Source organism: Drosophila subpulchrella, unplaced genomic scaffold (assembly GCF_014743375.2).
Source record: "Drosophila subpulchrella strain 33 F10 #4 breed RU33 unplaced genomic scaffold, RU_Dsub_v1.1 Primary Assembly Seq98, whole genome shotgun sequence".
Lineage (NCBI taxonomy): Eukaryota > Metazoa > Arthropoda > Insecta > Diptera > Drosophilidae > Drosophila > Drosophila subpulchrella.
The window spans coordinates 109612-122772 of NW_023665732.1; the positions used below are offsets into that span (position 1 = coordinate 109612).

Consider the following 13161-nt stretch of genomic DNA (forward strand, 5'->3'; position numbering starts at 1 on the left):
TTGGCGTGCATCCACGCATCCTCCACGCAGCGTCCAGGCCTGAATCCGAATTGCCATCTGCAGCCATCCGGTAGCACATCCTTCAGCCGATTCACCATGATTCCCTCAAGCGCCTTTCCGAACACTGGCAAAAGGCATATGCCGCGATAAGAGGCAGGATCGCTCCTGTCCTTATCTGGCCCCTTTACCAGCGGTATCACTCTCGGGTGCTTCCACTCGGCCGGAAAGTATCCTTCCGAGATGCACCGAGAGTACAGCTTCGTCAGGTGCTGAGGGATGGCACGCCATACCTCCTTGACAATACCGCCCGTGATGCCATCCATACCCGGCGATCGCCGGCTTCTCAGCCTCGCGACGCTGGTTGCCACCTCGAAGGCTTCGAGGATCGGTGGGGCACCAGGGGGTATGTCTTCTCGTGTCGTCGACTCCGCAACAGGGAAAAAGTTGCGGAGAAGCACACTTGCGCAGTCGTGCCAAGTTACGGAAAGCGCGCCGTTCGACCGGAGACATCCGAGATCGGCTGTCTTCTTCCGGCCTCGGCATATTCGGTATACGTGCCCCCATGGATCATCCTTGTGCCGTCCCACGAAGTCCCGCCAGTTTTGCTCCTTTGTCGTCAAGATAAGCTTCTTGTACTGGCCTGAGGCAAATCTCAGTCCAGCGGCAAGTTGCTCAGCATCGTCGGTGCCACTCCGGCGAGCTGCCTGCAGCCTACGCCTCAGTCTCCGGACCTCTTGGCGCTTGGTACTCAGCTCAGGATTCCACCATATTACGTTTCCCCTCGCTGCAGGTATCCTGCGCCCTATCACCCTGTCGCACACATCGTGTACGATGGAGCGAAGGGCAGACACATGGTCGTCCAACGGCGATTCCTCCAGTTCCTCGAGACTCTGTGCTGCACTCCTTAACTCTACACTGAATCTTCGCCAACTTGCATTGGAGAGCTTCCATTGCGGTACCGGAGCTAGGCTCTCAACGGTACTGCTCGGATCTGGAGTAACCTCAACAGTGATAATGTTGTGGTCACTCAGCTCCCAGAAGTCAACTCTCCAATCGTAGGTTGCCCATACTCGCGCCGCTTCGTTGGCGAAGGTCACGTCGATATCACTTCTAGAGCGGTGATTATCGAACGTGAACACCTGGCTGGCCGTATTCAGTACACTGGCACCGCTTGCGATTATCCACTCGTTCATGAGCTGTCCCCGTTCGCGGTTCAGGCGGTCTCCAGAGTTGTCTGGGGATTTGCTGAACCACATAGGGGAGACTGCGTTAGCATCAAGTCCGAGGATTGTCGGTGTTCTGCTAGCTAATAGCAGAACCGTATCCAGGTAGTCAGTGTAGGGCTCCAGAGCAGCTAGATGCTGGCAGTATACGGAGGCCAGAAAGATTGTGCCATATCTTCCTGTGACACTCACGCACACTCCGTAGTCCGTCGTCAAAGCCTCGATGGGCATGCAGATGGCAGATGGGTCGTCCACGATGATGGCAGCTTTCTTCCTCCTATCGGCGAATATCCTCATTCCTCCAGGCAGTCCAGTGAGTCGCTTGCCAGCGTCCACGTAGGGCTCCTGGACTAGTGCGAACAGGTGGCCAGCATCTCTCATCTGCTTGGCAAGCTCGATGACAGCGCAACGGCCTCGACCACAATTCGCTTGGATGAAGCTAAACATTATCAATGTCTAGCTTGCACCCTGGCTAGCAGCGCGCCGTATATCGGGCAGCCACCCGAAAGCATATAATGCCCCGAGGGCATACCCTTGTGACGGCAGTTGCGGCAGTCCACCGCATTTCTGCACTTCGCCGCGACGTGGTCGTTCTGTCCGCACTGGCGGCAGACCTGCTTCTCTCGGGCGTACCGACACTCATTGACCTTGTGGTCAAAGCCAAGGCATCGGTGGCACGCGTAGGTTCGCACCTGAGAGCGGCAGCGGTAGGAAAACCACTTAATGTATACTCTCCCGCCCTCGAGAACGGCCAGCGCCTGGTCGTCTACCTCCAGCGTCACATTGATTGTGGCACCGTCAGCAGCTGACCAGGGCTTGGTCGCCAGGACAACCGCCTTCTGGAACTCCTTGAGGCTCATCTCTTCGAAGTTCTTCTCCCTGAGCTCCATCATAAACTCGTCCGGTCCCACGGAGGTGTCCACATCCTGGACCGTAACACGCGGCTTCGCAGCGGTGTTCCTCGACACCTTCAGGCCCACCTCGGCGAACTTTGCGGAGGCGACGACCTTCGTCATCTCCGCCTGCGAAGGCGTGCGAATGATCGCGCCGCCCCGCTTCAGCTCACGCACCTCGTGTACTCGTACGCCCAGAGCGGGCGCTACCTCCTTGCGGATCTTCTCAGCGATTTGCCTGCCTGACAGGGCCGGGTCGTCGCACGCAACGACAGCCGACCATGTCTCCCGAATCTTCCGCGGTGCGGGTACGGGGGCAAGGGGGGCAACAGGGGCAGCAGGTGAGGCGACTAGGTGCGCGCCTCTAGCAGCGGTGGCTGCATATGAGGCGGCCGAGGCGACCGGTGTCTGCCTCTTCAAGCGATCCTCCAGCACTCCGATGCGGATCAGCAGGGCTCCGACGACCTCCTCGTAGCGGTTTGCCAACAACTGCGTCTTAATGCTCACGGTAGGGCTCGCTACGTGGGACATCCTCAGGATATCCGCACGGATGTCGCCCATCTCGGCAGCAACGGCTCCGTTTCCCCTCCATTCCCTGTCCGAGAAGGATTTCTCTATGCTGGCTGGCACGACGAAGGTCCCTCCATCAGCAGCGGCTGCGACTGTGGCAGCGTCGGCGGGGGCAGCGGCGGGGGCAGCGGCGGGGGCAGCGGCGGCGGCAGCGGCTGCGGCAGCGGCAGCGGCTGCGACTGCGGCAGCGTCAGCGGCGGGGGCAGCGGCGGGGGCAGCGGCAAAGGCGTCGGCAGGGGCAGCGGCGGTTGCATCCAGCGCCAACACTTTGCACCTCGAGGCCTCCCTCAGCGGCGCTTTGTTGCGCTTGCCTCTGGCGCGCCCTCTGCCCGAGCTGCTTCCACGGCTGCTCGCACTTTCGCTCCCGGACTCGTCGACCACCATTTTTGGTGGCGCCATCTGCCGGTTATCGGCCTTACTAAGTAAGCTCTTTGATATTCGAGACTTACCCCTTCCTATCAGCTGGTTCTCAAAAGCTCGGTCAGCTGATCAGCTGATCCAAGTTCAGCGGAGACACAAACCGCACAGCTGTGGGCGACAAAATGTGCCTAAATTAGGCAAAACGCCTCTCTCGAGAGAGCGCCTCTCTCGCGACACACGTGTCTTAATGGAAAATTTCCAAAAAGAAAAACGCGAATATCGCCCGATTTCCGCAGAATTTCAAACGGAAAACACACGCACTGTGTTCGCAAGCACGAAACACGAATTTTCGCACTATTTTCAACAATGTACCTGTTGTTTTACTGCCTAAATGCACTTTACTCGCGGAGCGTACGGAAAAACACGTCTGTTCTCGCGAGCAACCAAACACCGACTGTGAGTAGATAGGGACAGTAGGAATCTCGTTAATCCATTCATGCGCGTCACTAATTAGATGACGAGGCATTTGGCTACCTTAAGAGAGTCATAGTTACTCCCGCCGTTGACCCGCGCTTACTTGAATTTCTTCACTTTGACATTCAGAGCACTGGGCAGAAATCACATTGTGTCAACACCCGCTAGGGCCATCACAATGCTTTGTTTTAATTAGACAGTCGGATTCCCCAAGTCCGTGCCAGTTCTGAATTGATTGTTAATTGATAATCGTTATAATTAATAAGAACTAATTGGTTTAACCCAATTAGTATTCTTAAAAATTTTAGCAAGAAAGTTCCACAATTGGCTACGTAACTAAACTATCCGGGGAACAAGTGACCAACATAAATGCCAGACACTCTATTTACCCAGAACGAGCACATAAACCATGTTATTGTTTCCCAATCAAGCCCGACTATCTCAATCTTCAGAGCCAATCCTTATCCCGAAGTTACGGATCTAATTTGCCGACTTCCCTTACCTACATTATTCTATCGACTAGAGACTCTTCACCTTGGAGACCAGCTGCGGATATTGGTACGGCCTGTTGAGAAGTTTGCGTGTCCCCACCATAAATTTTCAAGGTCCGAGGAGAAAATATCGACACAACAGTATATGTCATGCTCTTCTAGCCCATCTACCATATCTCTCTGCGAAAGACTTCCATGGTAGTACGGCTATAAAACAGAAAAGAAAACTCTTCCGATATCTCTCGACGGCTTCTTTATGGTCGTTCCTGTTGCCAGGATGAGCACGAGGCCCATATTTAATAACAAACGGATACTCAACAGGTTACGGAATTGGAACCGTATTCCCTTTCGTTCAAAATTATTCAAGTATATTAATTAGCTTGATTTATATAATATAATTATATTTGTATGGCATTTGTGTTTTACTTGAAAATTTTCGGCTTTCGCCTTGAACTTAGGACCGACTAACTCGTGATCAACCACTGTTCACACGAAACCCTTCTCCACTTCAGTCCTCCAAGGTCTCATTCGATTATTTGCTACTACCACCAAGATCTGTACCAATGGCAGCTCCATGCAGGCTTACGCCAAACACTTCTACGCATACCATTGTACCTTCCTACTCACTAAAGTTTCAAAATTTATATCACAAGTAATATAAATCATCTACTTTAGCGGTAATGTATAGGTATACAACTTAAGCGCCATCCATTTTAAGGGCTAGTTGCTTCGGCAGGTGAGTTGTTACACACTCCTTAGCGGATTTCGACTTCCATGATCACCGTCCTGCTGTTTTAAGCAACCAACGCCTTTCATGGTATCTGCATGAGTTGTTAATTTGGGCACCGTAACATTACGTTTGGTTCATCCCACAGCGCCAGTTCTGCTTACCAAAAGTGGCCCACTGGGCACATTATATCATAACCTTGAACTTCATATCAAGAAAGTTAAGGTTCTTACCCATTTAAAGTTTGAGAATAGGTTAAGATCGTTTCGACCCTAAGGCCTCTAATCATTCGCTTTACCAGATAAGATTATTTTATATAACATTAAAATGCACCAGCTATCCTGAGGGAAACTTCGGAAGGAACCAGCTACTAGATGGTTCGATTGGTCTTTCGCCCCTATACTCAATTCTGACAATCGATTTGCACGTCAGAACTGTTTCGGTCTTCCATCAGGGTTTCCCCTGACTTCAACCTGATCAAGTATAGTTCACCATCTTTCGGGTCACAGCATATATGCTCAAGGTACGTTCCAGTTAGAGGCATAAATAATATAAATATCATTATACATAACTATATAGAACGCCCCGGGATTGTGTTAATTAGCTATAAATAGTTAAAAAACTAATCCCATTATTAGTCAAGTTAATTACGCTATTAGGTTTATATCCCAATAACTTGCACATATGTTAGACTCCTTGGTCCGTGTTTCAAGACGGGTCCCGAAGGTATCCTGAATCTTTCGCATTGTTAATCATACAAGTGCATATAATAAACACAAAAATCAATGATAATTATGCCATTATATAATTCCGAAAAATTAACGCACTGTATTCATATAAATCTATCAGCACTTTATCAAATTAATAACATTTATTCTGTGTTAAAATGCAAGCAAATTAATTTGAATAAACTATAAGTTATATTTTATGATAAATTTTGTATGCTAATAGATTACAATGTCCTTATATGGAAAAAATGCACACTATTATCATAATATTGTTTAAATATTACAATTTTAATGATGAATTTTCCATAACGGATATTCAGGTTCATCGGGCTTAACCTCTAAGCAGTTTCACGTACTGTTTAACTCTCTATTCAGAGTTCTTTTCAACTTTCCCTCACGGTACTTGTTTACTATCGGTCTCATGGTTATATTTAGTTTTAGATGGAGTTTACCACCCACTTAGTGCTGCACTATCAAGCAACACGACTCTTTGGAAACATCATCTAGTAATCATTAACGTTATACGGGCCTGGCACCCTCTATGGGTAAATGGCCTCATTTAAGAAGGACTTAAATCGTTAATTTCTCATACTAGAATATTGACGCTCCATACACTGCATCTCACATTTGCCATATAGACAAAGTGACTTAGTGCTGAACTGATTTCTTTTCGCTCGCCGCTACTAAGAAAATCCTGGTTAGTTTCTTTTCCTCCCCTAATTAATATGCTTAAATTCAGGGGGTAGTCCCATATGAGTTGAGGTTGTGTATAACTTTTTTTGCAATTAATTCTTTATATATAATGATAAAACATTTTATTAAATTCGTTATATATTTTATATATTTGTATGGCATTTGTTTGGTCTAACGAATCAACGAAGAATAATAATATTGTCAACGGCTTTCTATTTACTAATCTTTAATAAGAGACAATTCTAGATAAATTTTTTATGCTAGACATTTCTCAGTATTATTTGATTGAAAAAGAAAATATTTCTCTTCGTTTTTCACATTCAAATTATTTACTAATGTGAGATAATGTTTTTCATATATTTGTTAATATTATGAATAATATAATAATTAAATTATTATTATCCAATAATATACCATATGCTTATAAAATTTCATTATAAAATTTATATAAACAACTTAATTAGCATAGTCTTACAACCCTCAACCATATGTAGTCCAAGCAGCACTATAAAATTAATTAAAGTACATAACAGCATGGACTGCGATATGCGTTCAAAATGTCGATGTTCATGTGTCCTGCAGTTCACACGATGACGCACAGTTTGCTGCGTTCTTCATCGACCCATGAGCCGAGTGATCCACCGCTTAGAGTTTTATATATTGGTTTGGTAATTTTGTCATATATGTTTTTATTGAAAGAAATTAAAAATACACCATTTTACTGGCATATATCAATTCCTTCAATAAATTGATTTTTATACCTAAAACGAATGCTGCGAAATGTCTTAGTTTCATATAACCAATAATATATCAAGTATTTTTTAAATGGCATTTACGGTATTAATACTTTTTTTTAGCGATATATATTGAAATTTATATAAAACATTAACCTGTAATAATCAGGTACAACATTGTACATTTTAGGTTGTTGCATTATCCAATGTATGCGCATAACTGAGATGAACAATACATATCGCAACGCGTGTATATTATGGTCCATATACACACAGTGTTTTATTAATTAATTGCATTTAATATACAATATAATAATAATATTAAATAAATTTAATAATTTCGATTTGCTTGTTCGAATTTGTTATTTGTTTGCTTTTGCTTATTTATTTATCTCTTATTTAATGCAATAATATATTTATTATTACAATTATTATTTCGATTTGCTTGTTCGAAATTTTATATTTGATCTATAAAAGATCATATTTTTGGCAATTTATATTTTATTTGTATTACTATAATATATTATATTATTATAATAAAAACAAATTTTTTTATTAACGGTAAGGATATTAAACAATAATGATCCTTCCGCAGGTTCACCTACGGAAACCTTGTTACGACTTTTACTTCCTCTAAATAATCAAGTTCGGTCAACTTTTGCGAAACAACCGTAACACACAAGGCGTCACAGTGATCACGTCCGGAGACCTCACTAAATAATTCAATCGGTAGTAGCGACGGGCGGTGTGTACAAAGGGCAGGGACGTAATCAATGCGAGTTAATGACTCACACTTACTGGGAATTCCAAGTTCATGTGAACAGTTTCAGTTCACAATCCCAAGCATGAAAGTGGTTCAGCGGTTTACCCGGACCTCTCGGTCTAGGAAATACACGTTGATACTTTCATTGTAGCGCGCGTGCAGCCCAGGACATCTAAGGGCATCACAGACCTGTTATTGCTCAATCTCATTATTGCTAGACGCAATTTGTCCATTTAAGAAGCTAGTGTCCTTATAATGGGACAAACCAACAGGTACGGCTCCACTTATATAAACACATTCAAACACAATAAACATTTTACTGCCACCATGAATGAAGGCTATATAAGCTTCAACACCATAATCCTGAAGATATCTATTTAATATATTTGAGTCTCGTTCGTTATCGGAATTAACCAGACAAATCACTCCACGAACTAAGAACGGCCATGCACCACCACCCATAGATTCGAGAAAGAGCTATCAATCTGTCTTACACACTTATGTTCGGACCTGGTAAGTTTTCCCGTGTTGAGTCAAATTAAGCCGCAGGCTCCACTCCTGGTGGTGCCCTTCCGTCAATTCCTTTAAGTTTCAGCTTTGCAACCATACTTCCCCCGGAGCCCAAAAGCTTTGGTTTCCCGGGAAGCGACTGAGAGAGCCATAAAAGTAGCTACACCCAATTGCTAGCTGGCATCGTTTATGGTTAGAACTAGGGCGGTATCTGATCGCCTTCGAACCTCTAACTTTCGTTCTTGATTAATGAAAACATCTTTGGCAAATGCTTTCGCTTAAGTTAGTCTTACGACGGTCCAAGAATTTCACCTCTCGCGTCGTAATACTAATGCCCCCAAACTGCTTCTATTAATCATTACCTCTTGATCTGAAAACCAATGAAAGCAGAACAGAGGTCTTATTTCATTATCCCATGCACAGAATATTCAGGCATTTGAAGCCTGCTTTAAGCACTCTAATTTGTTCAAAGTAATTGTACCGGCCCACAATAACACTCGTTTAAGAGCACTAATGCAGGTTTTTAAATAGGAGGAACATATGAAAAAATACAAGTATCTAAGCACATGTAAGAACTCCACCGGTAATACGCTTACATACATAAAGGTATAGTACTAACCACAATTGTAAGTTGTACTACCCGTATGAAGCACAAGTTCAACTACGAACGTTTTAACCGCAACAACTTTAATATACGCTATTGGAGCTGGAATTACCGCGGCTGCTGGCACCAGACTTGCCCTCCAATTGGTCCTTGTTAAAGGATTTAAAGTGTACTCATTCCAATTACAGGTGCCTCGGATATGAGTCCTGTATTGTTATTTTTCGTCACTACCTCCCCGAGCTGGGAGTGGGTAATTTACGCGCCTGCTGCCTTCCTTAGATGTGGTAGCCGTTTCTCAGGCTCCCTCTCCGGAATCGAACCCTGATTCCCCGTTACCCGTTGCAACCATGGTAGTCCTAGATACTACCATCAAAAGTTGATAGGGCAGACATTTGAAAGATCTGTCGTCGGTACAAGACCATACGATCTGCATGTTATCTAGAGTTCAACCAATATAACGATCTTGCGATCGCTTGGTTTTAGCCTAATAAAAGCACATGTCCCATAAGGTTCATGTTTTAATTGCATGTATTAGCTCTAGAATTACCACAGTTATCCAAGTAACTGTTAACGATCTAAGGAACCATAACTGATATAATGAGCCTTTTGCGGTTTCACTTTTAATTCGTGTGTACTTAGACATGCATGGCTTAATCTTTGAGACAAGCATATAACTACTGGCAGGATCAACCAGAATAATGTTTTTATTCATATTTCATTCATATTTTTGAATAGAAATTAGCAATATAAATTTTATAGATTGTTTTCTATCGAATACGGCCATTTTTATATAGCATTCGTATACGTTTGTTGTTTTCACAATATATACTTGTTCCGCCACTAATAATAACAAGTTTTTTAATTATTGATGTTAAAAACACAATATTTTTTTTCGTAATACGTAATAATTTTCTTTATATTTGCATATTTCATTCTAAAATATCTTTTTTGTTCGACATACGTCATTATTGTATCCACACATGTACAATTTTTGTTTAACCAATATAAAATATTGAATTAAATCATTTGTATTTTGATGATAAATTTAAAATTTATCTGTATATATTCATATAAGACTCTTTGGTAATATATAATATAAAACCGAGCGCATATATGATATGTAAGTTAGAAAAAATAATATATATATATATTATTTTCTTTTAATATAGGGACACCTCTTTTAATTTATCCCCGCAGGGAATTATCACATAACTCAGTATGTGATAATGGCAGACCAATATACATATATATCAAGATTATCAATACAAAATATATATCATTATTAGCCTGCCTCAATTGTAATTATTTATTTGGATTAACGATAAAGTTCGGAAACAATTTGTTATTCTATGTATAATAGAAACCTTGGCCTTTGTTTCAACATTATTATCTTTGGGCTTAAAATATTAACCGTGGAGCCAAGTCTCATATTCATAAATGAATAAAGAAACAAATTTGACGGATTAATATCTTCTCTACCGACAGACAGTATTTTGTCACGTCAATAGTAGATGGCCGGCCCATTGACCATCCTATAGTAGTTTTTGGACCCAATATCTTTAATTCGGGTATTTTCAATTGTCTTTGCCAATCAACCGTTTGGTACTCTCTCATATAATAAGAGAATACACATATAATTCCATTATATGGATATATCTTCATTATTTTATTTGCTACATCACCCTATAATAGTTTTTGAACCCGTCAACTTCAATTCGGGTATTTTCAATTGTCTTTGCCAACCATTTATATGGTATTCTCTATTATAATAAGAGAATACTAGTGTATATCCATTATATGGATATATCATCTTCATATTATTTGCTACACCACCCTATAGTAGTTTTTGAACCCATCATCTGCAATTCGGGTATTTTCAATTGTCTTTGCCAACCAACTATACGGTATTCTCTCTTATAATAAGAGAATACAAGTATATTTTCATTATATGGATATAATGCCATTTATTTTTCAATATCCATATAATTCATTTAGTTTTGTATGTACAAAACAAGTTTTCTTTATAGTATTGACAAAATCATATGTTTACGCATAACATAAGTTTTGACCAATACGAGGAGGGGCCCGCCAACGACCACCTCCCTATAGTAGTTTTTTACCCCACGCACTACTGCGTGCCTGTTTACAGTACTAGTGCCAGCTATCACTAGGTTTATATATCATGTTTCAGTGATATATGGGTAAATTCTACCATTTATTCTTATGTATATGGCATTTCTATGCCATATTTATACAATCCATTCATATCTTAATGTATATTTATTATATTATACATTATTATGCCTTATAGGTATTATACCTATAAGCCATATCCATACGATTCATTCACTAGTGCCGCCCCTCACTAGGTTTATAATTGTTATATCATTGATATACAATTTATTTCTATATATATGGCATTTATATGCCATATCCATACAATGCATTCACATTTCAATGTATATTTACTTGTTATACATTATTATGCCTTATAGGTATTATACCTATAAGCCATATCCATACGATTCACTTATATAAATATATGTATATTTTTCTATACATAATTTTTTTTTATTTTTGTATGGATTTTCTATGCATATCCATAGTTTATATGGATATGCTTGGCGTTCTATATAGTATTGACAAATTCATATGCATAACATAAGTTTTGACCAATACGAGGAGGGGCCCGCCAACGACCACCTCCCTATAGTAGTTTTTTACCCCACGCACTATTGCGTGCCTGTTTACAGTACTAGTGCCAGCTATCACTAGGTTTATATATCGTGTTTCAGTGATATATGGGTAAATTCTACCATTTATTCTTATGTATATGGCATTTCTATGCCATATTTATACAATCCATTCATATCTTAATGTATATTTATTATATTATACATTATTATGCCTTATAGGTATTATACCTATAAGCCATATCCATACGATTCATTCACTAGTGCCGCCCCTCACTAGGTTTATAATTGTTATATCATTGATATACAATTTATTTCTATATATATGGCATTTATATGCCATATCCATACAATGCATTCACATTTCAATGTATATTTACTTGTTATACATTATTATGCCTTATAGGTATTATACCTATAAGCCATATCCATACGATTCACTTATATAAATATATGTATATTTTTTCTATACATAATTTTTTTTTACTTTTGTATGGATTTCTATGCATATCCATAGTTTATATGGATATGCTTGGCGTTCTATATAGTATTGACAAATTCATATGCATAACATAAGTTTTGACCAATACGAGGAGGGGCCCGCCAACGACCACCTCCCTATAGTAGTTTTTTACCCCACGCACTATTGCGTGCCTGTTTACAGTACTAGTGCCAGCTATCACTAGGTTTATATATCGTGTTTCAGTGATATATGGGTAAATTCTACCATTTATTCTTATGTATATGGCATTTCTATGCCATATTTATACAATCCATTCATATCTTAATGTATATTTATTATATTATACATTATTATGCCTTATAGGTATTATACCTATAAGCCATATCCATACGATTCATTCACTAGTGCCGCCCCTCACTAGGTTTATAATTGTTATATCATTGATATACAATTTATTTCTATATATATGGCATTTATATGCCATATCCATACAATGCATTCACATTTCAATGTATATTTACTTGTTATACATTATTATGCCTTATAGGTATTATACCTATAAGCCATATCCATACGATTCACTTATATAAATATATGTATATTTTTCTATACATAATTTTTTTTTACTTTTGTATGGTTTTCTATGCATATCCATAGTTTATATGGATATGCTTGGCGTTCTATATAGTATTGACAAATTCATATGCATAACATAAGTTTTGACCAATACGAGGAGGGGCCCGCCAACGACCACCTCCCTATAGTAGTTTTTTACCCCACGCACTATTGCGTGCCTGTTTACAGTACTAGTGCCAGCTATCACTAGGTTTATATATCGTGTTTCAGTGATATATGGGTAAATTCTACCATTTATTCTTATGTATATGGCATTTCTATGCCATATTTATACAATCCATTCATATCTTAATGTATATTTATTATATTATACATTATTATGCCTTATAGGTATTATACCTATAAGCCATATCCATACGATTCATTCACTAGTGCCGCCCCTCACTAGGTTTATAATTGTTATATCATTGATATACAATTTATTTCTATATATATGGCATTTATATGCCATATCCATACAATGCATTCACATTTCAATGTATATTTACTTGTTATACATTATTATGCCTTATAGGTATTATACCTATAAGCCATATCCATACGATTCACTTATATAAATATATGTATATTTTTCTATACATAATTTTTTTTACTTTTGT

At 40.3% G+C, this 13161-nt stretch overlaps 2 non-coding genes across 2 annotated transcripts; both read right to left on the minus strand.

The window, feature by feature from the left end:
• Positions 1 to 6633: 6633 nt before the first annotated feature.
• LOC119562840 lies at positions 6634 to 6812 on the minus strand. The gene has a single exon (XR_005222070.1). It is a non-coding gene; the product is annotated as a 5.8S ribosomal RNA (ribosomal RNA).
• Positions 6813 to 7471: 659 nt separating this feature from the next.
• Positions 7472 to 9467, minus strand: LOC119562849. The gene has a single exon (XR_005222079.1). It is a non-coding gene; the product is annotated as a small subunit ribosomal RNA (ribosomal RNA).
• Between the last annotated feature and the right edge of the window lie 3694 nt (positions 9468 to 13161).